At 50.6% G+C, this 15,529-nt stretch overlaps 1 protein-coding gene across 3 annotated transcripts in view; it reads right to left on the minus strand.

Annotated features, from left to right (window-relative positions):
- The window catches only part of DPP8 (dipeptidyl peptidase 8), an 80,385-nt gene that overhangs the window by 15,134 nt on the left and 49,722 nt on the right, over window positions 1–15,529 (minus strand). The gene's annotated exons all lie outside the window — the stretch shown is intronic.

Below are 15,529 nucleotides of genomic sequence, written 5' to 3' on the forward strand. Positions count from 1 at the left end.
TGCAGCGGATGCAGATTTTCATCGCATCCGCTGCCCCATTGTGAGGTGCGGGGAGGTGGGGGAGGAGTTCCGGCCGCGCATGCGCGGTCGGAAAAAGCGGTCCGTCGGCAGCAAAAAACTTTACATGTAGCGTTTTTTTTTTTTGTGCCGACAGTCCGCCAAAGCACGACGCATCCGTCGCATGACGGATGCGACGTGTGGCAATCCGTTGCAATGCGTCGTCAATACAAGTCTATGGGGAAAAAACGCATCCTGCAAGCACTTTTGCAGGATGCGTTTTTTCTGCAAAACGACACATTGTGACGGATTGCAGTTAACGCTAGTGTGAAATTAGCCTAAAAGAGGTATAATACATCAAAATGGCCACATTGTACAACTGAGCAGCTGGTAACTTAACCCACTTAACTATTCTGTGTCCCATTGCCACACAACACCCATAAAGAGTCTACTACATTTTTGGACACCCTGTAACATACTCTTATGGGCTGCCAAAATGCAAACATTAAAAAAGGTGTGTTAATGCTCAAACCCCTGTGGCTGCAAGGCAGATCACTCCGGTGGTCTCAGCCATGTCAGTAAGGGATAACATCCCGAGGTCTGTGACTGGCTGTAGCAACCAGGTAACAAACTTATTAAAAACAAGAAGTCCTCCATTCCCCATTCTGTTGGAGACCACTGGAGCAGGCAACCCCAGAACCATGGGGTTGGAACAGTATACATTCATTAAAAGGATAATACAGTCAATCCAACAGATTATGTACTGGTTTTGGAAACACTTACTGCCATTTATGGTATATAAACCCCACAATGGAGGTATGCCAGTCAGATACATACATTCATAAAACTGCATTATCAATGTGACGTCCTTTATGCAGGATATATCCAATAGGTATTCATGGCCGCAGAATCCAAATCTAGGCACCTGGGCATGAATCCCCACTCTCAAATAGAAATGACTATGTGGAATTGTAAATTATTATTATAAATTATTTTGGATCCACTACAATAATTGGGCGAGACCGTTACTTTTAATACCATTGAGCACTATTTTTTTTATTTTTGAATGGAGCTCTTAACCGTACTTCATAAAAGTTTGGTTTTAGATCTCTTCTGCTGCATTTAACCAATTTTCTTGAAGAGTATATTGGTTACCATCTTCACTAGTGGAATTATTGCTTAGATAATTTTTTTTTTTTTTTTTTTTTTTTTTTTTAAAGGTACAGCAAACATGCTGGCAGTGGATCAGACAGCATGCATCAGGCACTAGCTGAATGATTTCAGTCATATATATTTATTTAACTCAAACAATGCTATGTTTCAGAGAAACAAGGATTTTTGTGTACTCCCCGTAAAATCCTTTTCTCCGAGCCAACCACTTGGGGACACAGGACCATGGATATTATGCAGCTGCCACAAGGAGGACACTAAGTAATACAGAAAAAAATAGCTCCTCCCCTGCAGTGTACACCCTTCTGCTGGCTCCAAGTGAACCAGTTGGGTAACAAAGCAGTAGGAACTTAACATTTAACCAGGATGAACTATGTCAAAACCAAGCCAACACAGAAAACCAAAGCCGTTAGGCTAACAGGGTGGGTGCTGTGTCCCCCAATGATTGGCTCGGAGAAAAGGATTTTACGGCGAGTACACAAAAAATCCCTGTTTCACCTAAGCCTCATTGAGGGACACAGGACCATGGGACGTCCTAAAGCAGCACCTGGGGAACAGTCAACTGTAATTGCTCCTCGTAGCCACAGGTTACAGATGCGGCACAGCCGCCTGCAAAATTCGTCTGCCGACGGTCACATCTGCCAAGGCTTGAGAATGAATATGGTAATGTTTAGTTAACGTACGCAGACTGGACCAGGTCGCAGCTCTGCAAACTTGTGCTGCAGAAGCCGGATGGCCCAAGACGCACTCACTGACCGAGTGGAATGAGCCTTAATCCCTGCTGGGACAGGATGACCTGACCTCGGTAGGACTACTGAATAGCTGAACGAATTAATTTGGCTATTGTCGCCTTGGAAGTGGGAAACCCCTTCCTTGGCCCTACTGGGAGCACAAACAGGGCATCCGACCTGCAGAAGGACGCCGTCCGTGAGACTTATCTCTTGAGAGCTCTCACTACATCCAGTGTGTGGAGGGCCTTCTCAATGAGATGTACTGGTGCCGGACAGAGAGACAGTAAGACAATCTCCTGATTGAGATGAAAGGATGAGACAACTTTTGGCAAAAAGGACGGGGATGTTCTCAAAACCACCTTATCCTGATAAATTCAGGAACGGAGCTTGACAAGACAAATCCGCCAGCTCTGAGACTCATCTAATGGACGTGACCGCAATTAAGAAGGTAACCTTCCATGAAAAAAGGACAGGGAAACCTCCTGTAGAGGTTTTAAAAGGAGCTTCTTGCAAGACTCCGAGGACCAGATTAAGGTCCCATCAGCATCTTATAGGGTGGCACCCTATGGGAGGCTCCCTGAATGCATGTCTTCACTCGAAATCTGTTGGCAATCCTGCGTTGAAACAGAACGGACAGGGCTGAAATCTGCCCCTTGAGAGAACTAAGGGCGAGACCTAAGTCCAAACCAGTTTGTAAAAATTTGAAGATGGAAGGAATGGAATATTCAAGAGGAGAACGTCCCCGGTCGTTGCACCAGGAAAAGAAGGTTTTCCAAGTGTGATGAGAAATGCGCATAGACGTAGGCTTTCTAGCGCTGATCATGGTAGAGATGACTTCCGGAGGGAAACCTGGCTGGGTTAGAACCCAGGATTCAACTGCCATGCTGTCAAACACAGGGCCTCGGAGTTCTGGTGGTAAATGGGGCCCTGTGATAGCAGGTCTGCACGATTCGGTAATCGCCAGGGAACATCGGTGACTAGTTGAAGTAGTTCCGCGTACCATGCCCAGCGTAATCAGGATTACCGGTACTCCCTCCGCTCTGATCTTTTTGATGAATCTCAGCAATAAGGGGAGCAGGGGGGGTTTGAGACTATGTACGGAAGCTGAAAATGATGCCACGGGAGTATGAGAGCATCTGCCCCAATGGCTGCTGGGTTGTGGGACCGAACTATGAAGTCGGGAACCTTGGAATTTAGCCATGAGGCAATCAGATCCACGTCCGGAGTTCCCCAACAACAGCAGATCTGGTGGAAGATTTCCAGATGAAGAGACCACTCCCCGGAGTCGAGGCCTTGTCGACTGAGGAAATCTGCCTCCCAATTGTCCACTCCCGGGATGTGAACCGCAAAAATCATTGAGCGGTATCCCTCGGCCCAACGGAGAATGTAGCCTACCTCGTTCATGGTTGCCATGCTGCGGGTTCCCCCTGTCAGTTTATGTATGGCACTGCAGTGGCATTGTCGGACTGAATCCTGATGGGATGACCCGCCAGGAAGGGATGGAATTAGAGAAGAGCTAACCTGATTGCCCGAATTTCTAAGATGTTGATCGGAAGAAGCAGCAACCCCTGGGACGAGTCCAGTATCATTCCTAGAAAGGAAGTCCACTGACCCGGTACTGGGGAAGATTTTTTGAAGTTTATCTTCCAACCCAGGCGAGAGAGAATCTATTGTGATGTTCACGGCCTCCTTGCAGGCGCGGAAAGTGGGGCCTTTGATGAGGATATCGTCTAGATACGGTAGCACCACCATGCCTCGGGTGAGAAGGATGGCCATGGCGGCCACCATGACCTTGGTAAATACCCTGGGAGCGGTGGCGAGTCCGAAAGGCAAAGCAACGAATTGGAAGCATTGCTCCTGAACTGCGAAGGGAAGGAACCTCTGGTGAGAAGGGAAAATTGGAATGTGGAGGTATGCGCCCTGGATGTCTATAGACGCTAGGAACTCCCCTTTTGCCATGGAGGCGATGACAGAACGAAGCGATTCCATTCGGAACCGTCGTACCCTGATGGACTTGTTCAGCAGTTTTAAGTCCAGTATGGGCCGTACTGTACCGCCCTTCTTTGGAACAATGAACAGGTTTGAATAAAAACCTTGAAACCTTCCGTCTTCTTTAGAGAGCTTATGGCTTTGAAGAACTCTGATGCCTTTGCCTTGGGAGGAGAAGACAGGAAAAAAACGATTTGGTGGAAGAGATAAGAAGTCTATCTTGTATCAGGAGGGTACTAGGTCGCGGACCCATCTGTCGTGAATGACCGAGGGCCACGCGTCGGTGAAGGAAAGCAGGTGGCCGCCTACTTTGAGGGTGTCCTCCGGATACCACCGGGAGTCATTGTGTGGGAGATCTGCCCGGTCTGGACCCCCTGGATCCTGACTGCCTAGGCCTGCCTCTCCATGAAGGTTTGTAAGTGGTCTGGGGACCTCTATCCCTACGTTGTGCCCGGCCGGGTCCGGAAGATGTGGAAGTAGATGACCAATTTAGGTTGGAAGAAAAAAAAAAATTGTAGTTACTTATCGATAGCGGTATTTCTCTGAGCCCATGATGGCACCACGGAGAGAGGGGATCCGCCCACCAAGGACAGGAAACCTACAGATAAAAAGGCGGTACCTCTCTCCCGCACCAGTTGTTTACAGAGCATGATGGGAGCTTAAGTTAACACAGAATCTAAAATCAACATTACTTGAAGACTTTAACCGAGATACCACGTGGCTATTTACTTAAGGTACCGTCACATTAAGCGACACTGCAGCGATATAGGCAACGATGCCGATCACTGCAGCCTCGTTGTTTCGTCACTGTGTGGTCGCTGGAGAGCTGTCACACAGACAGCTCTCCAGCGACCAACGATGCCGAAGTCCCCGGGTAACCAGGGTAAACATCGGGTTACTAAGCGCAGGGCCGCGCTTAGTAACCCGATGTTTACCCTGGTTACCATTATAAATGTAAAAAAAAACAAAACTACATACTTACATTCCGGTGTCTGGTCACGTCCCTCGCCTTCAGCTTCCCGCACTGACTGAGCGGCGCGCCGGCCGGCCGTAACGCAGAGCTGTGACGTCACCGCTGTGCTCTGCTTTACGGCCGGCCGGCGCTCACAGTCAGTGCGGAAAGCTGAAGGCGAGGGACGTGACCAGACACCGGAATGTAAGTATGTGTTTTTTTTTGTTTACATTTACAATGGTAACCAGGGTAAACATTGGGTTACTAAGCGCGGCCCTGCGCTTAGTAACCAGATATTTACCCTGGTTACCAGTGAAGACATCGCTGAATCGGCGTCACACACGCAGATTCAGCAATGTCAGCGGGAGATCAGCGACCAAAATAAAGTTCTGATCGTTGGTCGCTGTCACACAACGATTTCGGTAACGATATCGTTGCTACGTCACAAAAAGCAACGATATCGTTATGTGTGACGGTACCTTTAGGTGTTTAGTAAAGGTACATTCTATCAATGTGCACTTAAGTGAAGGGAGGGAATGTACGGGTGCCGTCATGGGCTCAGAAATACAGTTATCGGTAAGTAACTACAATTTTCTCTGTCCCCCATGACGGCACCACGGAGAGAATTGCAGAGACTGTACATTAGGGAGGGACCAAAGCTTCCAGAACCCTTTTTCCGAAGGGGAGATCTGAGGAAGAGATAAGGTCCAATCTATAGTGCCTATAGAATGTTGATCTGATCAACTTAAGCATCGGCCCTTTCTGCCCAGGAGGTCGCTACGGCTCTAGTTGAGTTTGCTCTGATTTCTCCCGGGATTGGTACCCCACTCGATGAGTACGACAGGCTGATGGCATCTCTGATCCATCTTGCTATTGTGCCTTCTCCTTCGCCACATTGGGGGACACAGGACCATGGGGTGTTATGCTGCTGTCACTAGGAGGCTGACACTAAGCTGAGACAAAAAAAAAAAAAAAAGTTAGCTCCTCCCCTGCAGTATACACCCTCATGCTGGCTTCCAGAGACCCAGTTCAAGCTTAGTGTCCGTAGGAGGCACACTGGATTTAACGCTCTTTTACTGGACGAAGGGGCGACGGATCCTTTCAAGGCTCCGATCTCCCCGAACCACCAACAGGCGAGCACGGGAGTTCACCTCTCCGTATCCTCTCCTGCGACGTGGGATGCCACTGCCTGAGTTGATTTTTGGGGGCGACGGGCCTTTTCTAGGGACCGATCTCCCCCACCCCCCTTACAGACGAGCACATGGAGTGTCCTCCACGTATCCTCCTCTGCAGCCAGGTCTTTTTTGCCGGACATCTGCCCTGCCCACCAGGTTTACCCCTCGGCTGCTCAGAGGCACCTTACTTTGTGGCGTCCGTGCAGCCCCCAGTGCATCACCACTGACTCTGCGGTTGATGGAAGGAGGCGGACGGTTCCTCTCCACCCCCCTTCTCAGGGGATGGTGGATGGAGGTTCCTCAATCCCTGCACCGTCCTTGTCTACAAATCCCTGGGCACAGCTCACCTATGTGCAGCAGGAGTCGGCGTTCCCCCTCTTTTCGGGGTAAGTGCCTCAGGGAGGGGGGTGCCCAGGAGCCCTCCATCGCCACCGAGCCCCGGGTAGCCAGTCCCCCTGCGTGGGTCGCTTCTCTGTCTCAGTCCGTGGATTTTTTAGCCAATGCCATCAAATCCATTCAGAACCCCCCTGGGGAGTGAGGCAATCCTTTTCTTGGGTTAAGAGATCCCTCCGTAACAGGGGAATAGTCGGCCAGCAGGGGCCGCTCTCTCCGGAAAGAGGCACGGTCATCCAGAAAACGGATCCGCACTACCTCTCCTGAGCACTCTCCTCGCCACTCAGCTTCTGGCAGCTCCACCTCTCGCTCACCCTCTTTAGGGGCTCGTAGCGTTCACGACTGAATATGAGTCTGATGTATCCTTAGACCCAGATGCTCCGGAGTTTAGATCTACAGTGGACTCCCTCATTGAGGCAGTCAATCACGCCCTCAAGGTGGAAGATGACCCCAACTCGGCTCCGGACCACTCAGTCTCCTTTACTAGGGCCAAACGTTCTCATAAGACGTTCGCCTCTCACCCAGATTTCCTGGATATAGTCAGGCGACACAGAGCGTCCGGATAAGCGTTTCACGGGCAAGAAGGCCCTGGAATCGAAGTATCCTTTTTCCGCAGATCTCGTTAAAGACTGGACGGAGTCCCCTTTGGTAGATCCTCCGGTTTCACGCCTTGCTTCCAAAACTCATCCGTTCCAGATGGCGCTTCAATTAGGAACCCCACAGAACGCCAGCTAGATTCCCTAGCTCGCTCAGTGTACGAAGCCTCAGGTTCTTCCCTATTTCCCTCCTTCGCCGCGGCTTGGGTGGCCAAGGCGATGGTTTCCTGGGCAGAGGCCCTAGCAAAATCTGTTCAGGAGCAGGATCTCCCGTCTGAGGTGGCGGACCTTGCCAAACAGATTGCCATGGCTGGTGATTACGTGATGTACGCATCCCTCAATGCAGCGAACTGTGCAGCAACGGCGGCCTCAAACGCCATCACCATCAGAAGAGCCATTTGGCTCAGAGTGGCGCGCAGATTCCTCCTCTAAAAAGTCTCTGATTTCCCTTCCTTTTCAGAGGGCGTCTTTTTGGAGAAAAGCTAGACCAGCATATTTCTGACGCTACAGGGGGAAAGAGCAAGTTCCTTCCCCAACAGAGGCCCAAGGCTGCCTTTCAGCGCCAACCATACTTTCGTTTTTGGCCCTTTCGTAGCAGTCCATCCTGGTCCAATCCTGCCGCCTCTTCCAGATCGGACCGATCCGCTCGCTCAGACAGACGTTCGTCCCTCTTTCAGGCCAAATCAGCCCTGGCGAGTAAAGCCCAGGCAACCCAGAACCAGAGGGTCCAGGCCTGCCAGATTCCCTTCGCAATGACTCGGGAACTGTTCCAGTCGACACCAAAGTAGGCGGTCGTCTACTTCTTTTTCAGCAAGTCTGGCTCTCCGTCATCCACGACGAATGGGTCAGGGATCTGGTGTCTGGCTACAAAATAGAGTTCTCTGCCTCCCCTCCAGCTCGGTTTTTTCCCTCTCGTCTCCCCAGTTCGGGGGCTCAGTCTCACGCCATTCTGTGCGCCATTCGTTCCCTCCGCCAGAGCGGGGTCATTGTTCCGGTTTCGGAACATGAGAGGTTCAGAGGTTTTTACTCAAACCTCTTCGTTGTGCCAAAAAAGGACGGGAAAGTGCGCCCCATTTTGGACCTGAAGCTCCTGAACAAGTGCGCAAAAGTTCGACATTTCAGGATGGAATCGCTCCGGTCGGTCATCTCTTCGATGGAGAGAGGGGAATACCTGGCATCGATAGACATCAAGGATGCCTATCTTCACATTCCAATATTCCCGCCACATCAAAGGTTTCTCCGCTTTGCCATCCTAGAGGACAATTTCCAATTCACGGCCTTGCCCTTCGGTCTTGCCACAGCGCCCAGGGTATTCACGAAAGTCATGGCGGCCGTCATGGCCATTTTTCATTCTCAAGGAGTGGTCGTGTTACCTTACTTAGACGACCTCCTCATCAAGGGTCCGTCTTATCAGGCCTGCGAGGCAAGCGTCCGCATTACCTTGGATTCTCTTTCGCGCATGGGCTGGCTGATCAACTTGGACAAGTCCTCCCCCGTTCCGGCCCGTCGGATCTCCTTTCTGGGAATGATCCTTGACACCTCAAGGGGACTGGTCTGGCTTCCTCGGTCCAAGGCCCAAGAGCTTCAGCAAGGAGCCCGGACGCTCTGCCATCCTCGCCCGTGATCCATTCGGTTCGCCATGAAGATCCTGGGCAAGATGGTAGCCGCAATAGAAGCGGTCCACTTCGCTCAACTCCATCTCCACCCCCTACAACAGGCTCTGCTGGACAACTGGGACGGAAGTCCCTTATCCCTCGATCATCCTTGTCCTTTGTCTCCGCGGATCAGACAATCCTTGCATGGTGGACCCTGGGTCCATCTCTCCTCCAGGGGAAGTCCTTTCTCCCGATCCGCTGGTTAGTGGTTACTACCGACAGCAGTCTACTCGGTTGGGGTGCGGTGTTTCTTCACCACTCTGTCCAGGGTCGTTGGACAGTGCGGGAGTCGAGGCTCCCTGTAAACATCCTGGAGATTCGTGCGATCAGACTCGCTCTGAGACGCTTTCACTCCCTGCTCGCGGGTCACCCAATCCGAGTCCAATCGGACAATGTCACAGGGGTGGCATACATAAACCACCAAGGGGGTACCCGCAGCAGGGCGGCGATGCAGGAAGTCTCCCACATCCTTCGCTGGGCCGAAGCCAACCACTCCACCATTTCCGCGGTGCACATTCCGGGCGTCGAAAACTGGGCGGACATTCTAATCCGGCAGGGCCTTGCCTCGGGGGACTGGGAACTCCATCCAGAGGTTTTTCGGCAGATCTGCCTTCGCTGGGGGACCCCGGACGTGGATCTGATGGCGTCCAGATTGAACGCCAAGTTTCACAATTTCATTGCTCGCTCCCGGGATCCCCAGGCTATCGGAGTGGATGCGCTGATATCCCCGTGGCATCAGTTCCAACTCCCTTACGTGTTTCCTCCGCTTCCCTTACTGCCGAAGGTGATCCGGAAAATCAAGACGGAGGGGGTTCCGGTCATTCTGGTCGCTCCGGACTGGCCTCGTCGCACTTGGTACGCGGAGCTCGTTCAGCTCGTGGCCGACGTTCCCTGGCGGTTACCAGACCGCCCAGATCTGCTTCGCCAAGGGCCGATCTGCCACCAGAGCTCAGGGGCCCTACGTTTAACGGGGTGGCTGTTGAAACCTGGATCCTAACTCGAGCTGGTTTCTCTCAGCAGGTCATTCCCACCATGATAAGCGCTCGCAAGGAGTCTTCCGCTTCCATCTACCACCGCACCTGGAAAACCTTCTCGTGGTGTAGGCTCCAAGGTCGTCCTCCGCTCGTTTTCTCCATCCCTTGCATTTTGGATTTCCTTCAGTCCGGTTTGGATTCCGGTTTGGCGCTGAGTTCCCTCAAAAGGTCAGATCTCAGCGTTATCCGTGTTATTCCAACGTAGGATCGCTGCCAACCTTCAAGTCAAGACTTTTATTCAGGGGGTCTCCCATGTGGTACCCCCCTTCAGAATGCCGTTGGAGACCTGGGATCTCAACTTGGTCCTGGGGGTTCTTCAGGAACCTCCGTTTGAGCCTCTTCAGGACGTTCCGCTTTCTGTCCTCTACTGGAAGGTTGCCTTCCTTGTAGCTGTGACGTCCATCAGACGGGTTTCAGAATTGGCCGCTTTGTCCTGCCGGGCTCCTTTTCTTGCCTTCCACCAGGACAAGGTGGTCCTTCGCCCATCTCCGGCCTTTCTTCCTAAGGTGGTCTCAACTTTTCACCTTAATGAGGACATCATTCTCCCTTCTTTTTGCCCGCCGCCAAAACACAGGGTCAAAAGAGCCCTTCACTCCCTGGATGTGGTACGAGCCCTTAGGAGGTACATTTCCAGAACCGCTCATTTCAGAAAATCGGACGCCCTTTTCGTGCTCCCGGAGGGTCACAGAAAGGGTTTGGCTGCGTCTAAAGCCACGATAGCCAGATGGATTCGATCTGCTATCCAGGATTCCTACCGGGTCAGGGGCAGACCTATCCCGGCGGGGATTAGAGCACACTCCATTCGGTCGATGGGTGCTTCCTGGGCCATCCGGCACCAGGCAACAGCGGAGCAGGTTTGCAAGGCCGCAACGTGGTCCAGCCTGCATACTTTCACAAAGCACTACAATGTCCGCATTCATTCCTCTGCGGACGCGGCCCTTGGCAGACGTATTCTGCAAGCGGCTGTTGCGCGTTTGTAGTCAGATGGTACACGGAGTTATTTGGTTGTATTGTTTCCCTCCCAGGGACTGCTTTGGGACGTCCCATGGTCCTGTGGTGAAGGAGAAATAGGGATTTTTGTGTGTACTCACCGTAAAATCCTTTTCTCCGAGCCACTCATTGGGGATACAGCACCCACCCTGTTAGCCTGTTCGGCTTGTTACCTTTTTCAGTTTTTGACTGTTTTTTGGACATGTTATACTCTAATGTTACTTGCTATTTTGTTATTATTCTCCTACTGCTTTTGCACTGAACTGGGTCTCTGGAAGCCAGCATGAGGGTGTATACTGCAGGGGAGGAGCTAACCTTTTTTTTGTCTCAGCTTAGCGTCAGCCTCCTAGTGACAGCAGCATAACACCCCATGGTCCTGTGTCCCCCAATGAGTGGCTCGGATAAAAGGATTTTACGGTGAGTACACACAAAAATCCCTATTTTTGCTGCTTTCTTCCTTTTTGGGGACCCTGGAAACAGATAAAAAGATCCATCCTCCCTACACTCCTTAGTGGCTTCCATATAGTGTATCAAGCATCTCCTAACATCCAATGTGTGCAAGGATTCTTCCGGCTTGTTTTTGGGGTTAGGGCAAAAGGAGGGAAGGGATATCTACTGTGCTCTATGGAATCGGGAAGCTACTTTTGTGAGTTAGGCTGGATTAGTTTTGAGAACTATCCTGTCATCCAGGATCTGAATGAAAGGGGGGTTGATAGAAAGCTTGTATGTCACTAACCCTGCGTGCTGAGGTGAGGGCGACCAATAGTGAAGTTTTAAGAGATAAGGTTTTTAACGGGGCATCTGCTAAGGGCTCGAAGGGAGGTTTAGTCAGGGCCGTAAGGACTAGATTTAGATCCCACTGAGGGGTGCTGCGCGAGGCCAGAGGTCTTGACCTCCCTGCTGCTCTGACAAACCTGGAAACCCAACGATTCCCCGCCAAGTCATAGTTAAACAGCGCCCCCAAAGCTGCTATATGTACTTTTAGGGTGCTCGTGGCCAGACCCCTTTCTAACCCCTTTTGTAGGAACTCTAGAATGGCATTCAGGGGAATTTCTTCACCTTTTGTGGCGCCTGCAGATGAAAGGAATTTTTTTTTTCCAGATTTTCCCGTATTGTTTAGTTGTTACAGGTTTTCTACTTTGTAGTAGGGTAGATACTAGTACTAGCCCTGGTGAAAACCCCGTTTTCTAATAGTCCCCTTTCAAATTCCAGCCTGTCAAGCGTAAACTTGCAACCTGAGGGTGTTTTACTGGTCCCTGGAGGAGGAGATCCGGAAGTACCCAGGGGATGGAGACGGACATCCTCCTCATCCAGGCAAACCATGGCCTTTTTGGCCAAAATGGAGCTATCAGGATTACATGAGCTCTGTCTTCCCGAATTTCTCAGGACTGCTAGAATTAGAACTAGTGGGGGAAAAGCATAAGCTAGCTGGTGGTCCCAGGGAATCAGGAATGCGTCCAATGCTACTGGGTTCCCCAGAGGTGTTATAGAGCAAAATGTGTTTACCTTAGGTACTCCCCACCTCTCCGAGATCTGGTTGAATACAGCCTAATTTAGTTCCCATTCCCCTTGTTTCAGCAGGACCGACTCAGAAGTCCGCTCTGATTGCCCACTCCTTTTATGTGAAGGCCTGTCAAGGACTGAAGGTTTTTTCTGCTATCTGGAAGATTGATTTTGCCACCTCCATTAGGGGACGGTAACGGGTACCCCCCTAATCATTCAGATATGCTACCACAACTCTGTTGTCAGACATGACTGACGTGCTGAGAGTGAAGGGGATTTATGAATTCTAAGAGGGTGAACTTGACTGCGAGAAGTTTCTTCATGTTGGAAGATAAACTCTTTAAAGCTGTCTGACCAGCTATGAGATCGTCCACGTGGGCCCCCCACCCACTGGTACTTGCATCTGTGGTCACTATTTTTGAGACTGGGGTTACCCAGGGGACTCCACATGACAGATTGTCCCAAGACGTCCACCAATCTAGGGAGATTATTGTGTTTAGTGACAAAACTGAACTGATTTCCTCCTAGAGAAACTTCTGACAAAATTTGCCATTAAAGATCCCTTGAATGGAGTTGAGCCCACTGAACTGCAGGGATGCAAGCAGTCATGGACCTCAAGAGACATTGCTTGACGCAGGGATATGGAGGGGAGATGCCTCATTCTGGAGACTAAGCTGATCATTTTTTTTCACTTACTCGTAGGGAAGGCGGCAATCCTGCCTGAGAGTCCAATGTGATGCCCAGATATTCCTGGACTTGGCATGGTATTAAACTTGGACTTTGCCAAGTTCACCAGCAAGCCCAGGTTCTCTAGGGACTGCATGATCTCTTAACTGTCTCTCGCAATGTTGTTGGGAGTTGCCGATTACTAGGAGATCGTCGAGATATGGCACGATTAAGGTGTCCTGCTCCCTTAGGTGAGCGATCACTTCCGCCATTAGCTTGGTAAAGACACGGGGTGCTATGGCTAGCCCGAATGAGAGGGCTGCAAATTGCAAATGTCTTATTACCCCCCCCTATGTGGACCGCAATTCTGAGGCATTTTTGATGGTCTTTGTGAATAGGGACGTGGTAATATGCATCCTTCAAGTCTAGAACTGCCATAAAACACAGAGGGAACAACATTTTTATTGATGTCTTAACTGTTTCCATCTTGAAGGGCTGTACAATTCGGTACGGTACTTGTTTAGGCTTTTCAGATTTATAATTGTCCTGTAGGACCCGTTTGCTTTTTCCTCAGGAAGAGGGGGGAATAGAATCCTTTCCCTCTTTCTTGGGGAGGGGGGGGTTTGGGGGGGGGGGGGGGGGGAACTTCCAGAAGAGTAGCTTTGTCTGCTAGTGTCATTATTTCCTGCTCTAGCGCGAGCTGTTCCTCTATCGACGATCTGAAAGGTGTTGTCATGTATGGGGGATGAGGGATGAGGAATTTTGTGGAAACGTAGTTTCAGTCCTGTTTTGACCATGTCCAATATACATGGACTGTTTGTTTTTCCCAGCCTGGGAAAAAAAAATTACAAAGACAGTCTTCCCCCGACCTGGGGCAAAAGTTCATTGGGCGGGTTTTTTGTTATCAGTAGTGCTCTTGTTAAACATGAACCCCTTGTTTTTATTTTTCTTATCCTCCCACATATCCTGGTTCTTCCTACGGATAAGCCTCTTGTTCCGAAAGGGTCTCCTCCTGTAGGAGGGGTAAGCGAGAGTGGGAAAGGATTTCTTCTTATCCCCCGCCTTATCCAGGATGTCATCTAGAGTGGGCCCGAATAAAAATTCTCCTTCGCAGGGGATGGTACACAGCTTGGACTTTGTTTGAAGGTCCCCAGGCCAACACTTTAGCCAGAGAGCCCACCTAGCCGCGTTAGAGAAAACCGCCTGGGCTTTTTCCACTCTTTTTAATCAGGGCCTGGAATTTTCTCATTAAGCAGAAAGGCCCTTCTCTTTTGCTCAAGACCCCCAAACATGATGTCCTGTACTGACTTTTTTGGATGAGGGCCGTTCAGCCCCATAGTGTTTCTGACTGCTTTAATAAGGCTGTCAGTTTCTTCGATGGGAAAGCAGCTACGACCACCGGTGGAAGATGAGGTGGAGGAAGAACTAGAAGTATCCATTTCTTCACTATCTGAGTCATTGGATTCTGGTGTAGGTGATCTGTGCCTGATCTTTCTCCATTCCCCCCTCCCATGTAGGGATTTGAAGGGGTCTTCCACCTGGTTTTTATCAGGGTTCAGAGGTCTGTGGCAAACCCGGGAAGCCCTTCACATACTGCCTGCTGGATGCATGAGCTACATAGTCTCTTCTCCCCCGGGATGCTGCTCCTGCATTTCTTTTTCTTACCCGGAGTGGTGGCCGCGTTCCTCCTTGCCGCCTCTCCCCGCACACCCTAGAGGCCCCTGACCCCAGCGGTGGCACCTCGGGACACCACACCAGCCGAGACAGGGGGACCCCCGCTGTCTGAGTCAGACTGATTGGGCCCGGAATTCCCGCAACGAGGTATGTTTTCTGTAGGTCTCCCATCAAGGACAGGGAACCGAACTGATGCAGGAGAGAGGTACCGCCTTTTTATCTGTAGGTTTCCTGTCCTTGGTGGGAGGATCCCCTCTCTGTGGTGTCATCATGGGGGAGAAAAAAAAAAAAAAAAAAAAAACGGGACTGAGCCTGCTGTTGCTGGTTCTGAAAGGGCCGAAAGGGTCTCTGTTGTGGGAGAAATTTACTCCTCCCTCCAGTGGCGTTGGAAATTAATTGATCAAGTTTTTCGCCAAAAAGGCGACCGCTCTGATATGGTAAAGAAGTCAATGACTTTTTGGAAGCAGAATCCGCGCACCAGTCCCGAGCCATAAAGAACCTCTGAATGGTGATGGCGTTTGCTGCACAGTCAGCGGCATCCAGAGACGCGGTCACTAGAAAATCCCCAGCTTTGGCTATCTGAGTAGCAAGGTCTGCTACCTCGGGGGGAAGATTGGTATCCAGAACAACTGAAGATAAGACCTCAGCCCAATGGGTCATAGCCTTAGCCACCCACGTAGCGGCAAAAGATGGATCAACCGGAGGAGACTGTGACCAATCTTTTCTTAGATCAGGAGCAAAGGAATATTTATACAACGATTTCCTTAAATTTGGGATGATTGGTGAACACTGAGCCCGCTTGGTCCTCTTAAAGGACATAGCATGATCCGTTTTAGATAAAGGTTCCTCATCTAGCTTCAGGGCCTTGTTTACTGACTCAGAGAGTCGAGAGAGTCTCCTGATCGTGTTGAAATTCCTGATCTAGAAACGTGTCAGAATCGTCCTTTGAGACAGGTTCTCTACTAGCCCCAAGGGAGGGGGAACGAGAAATGGAACTCTCAGAC

Source organism: Ranitomeya imitator, chromosome 4 (genome assembly GCF_032444005.1).
Source record: "Ranitomeya imitator isolate aRanImi1 chromosome 4, aRanImi1.pri, whole genome shotgun sequence".
NCBI classification, from domain to species: Eukaryota; Metazoa; Chordata; class Amphibia; order Anura; family Dendrobatidae; genus Ranitomeya; species Ranitomeya imitator.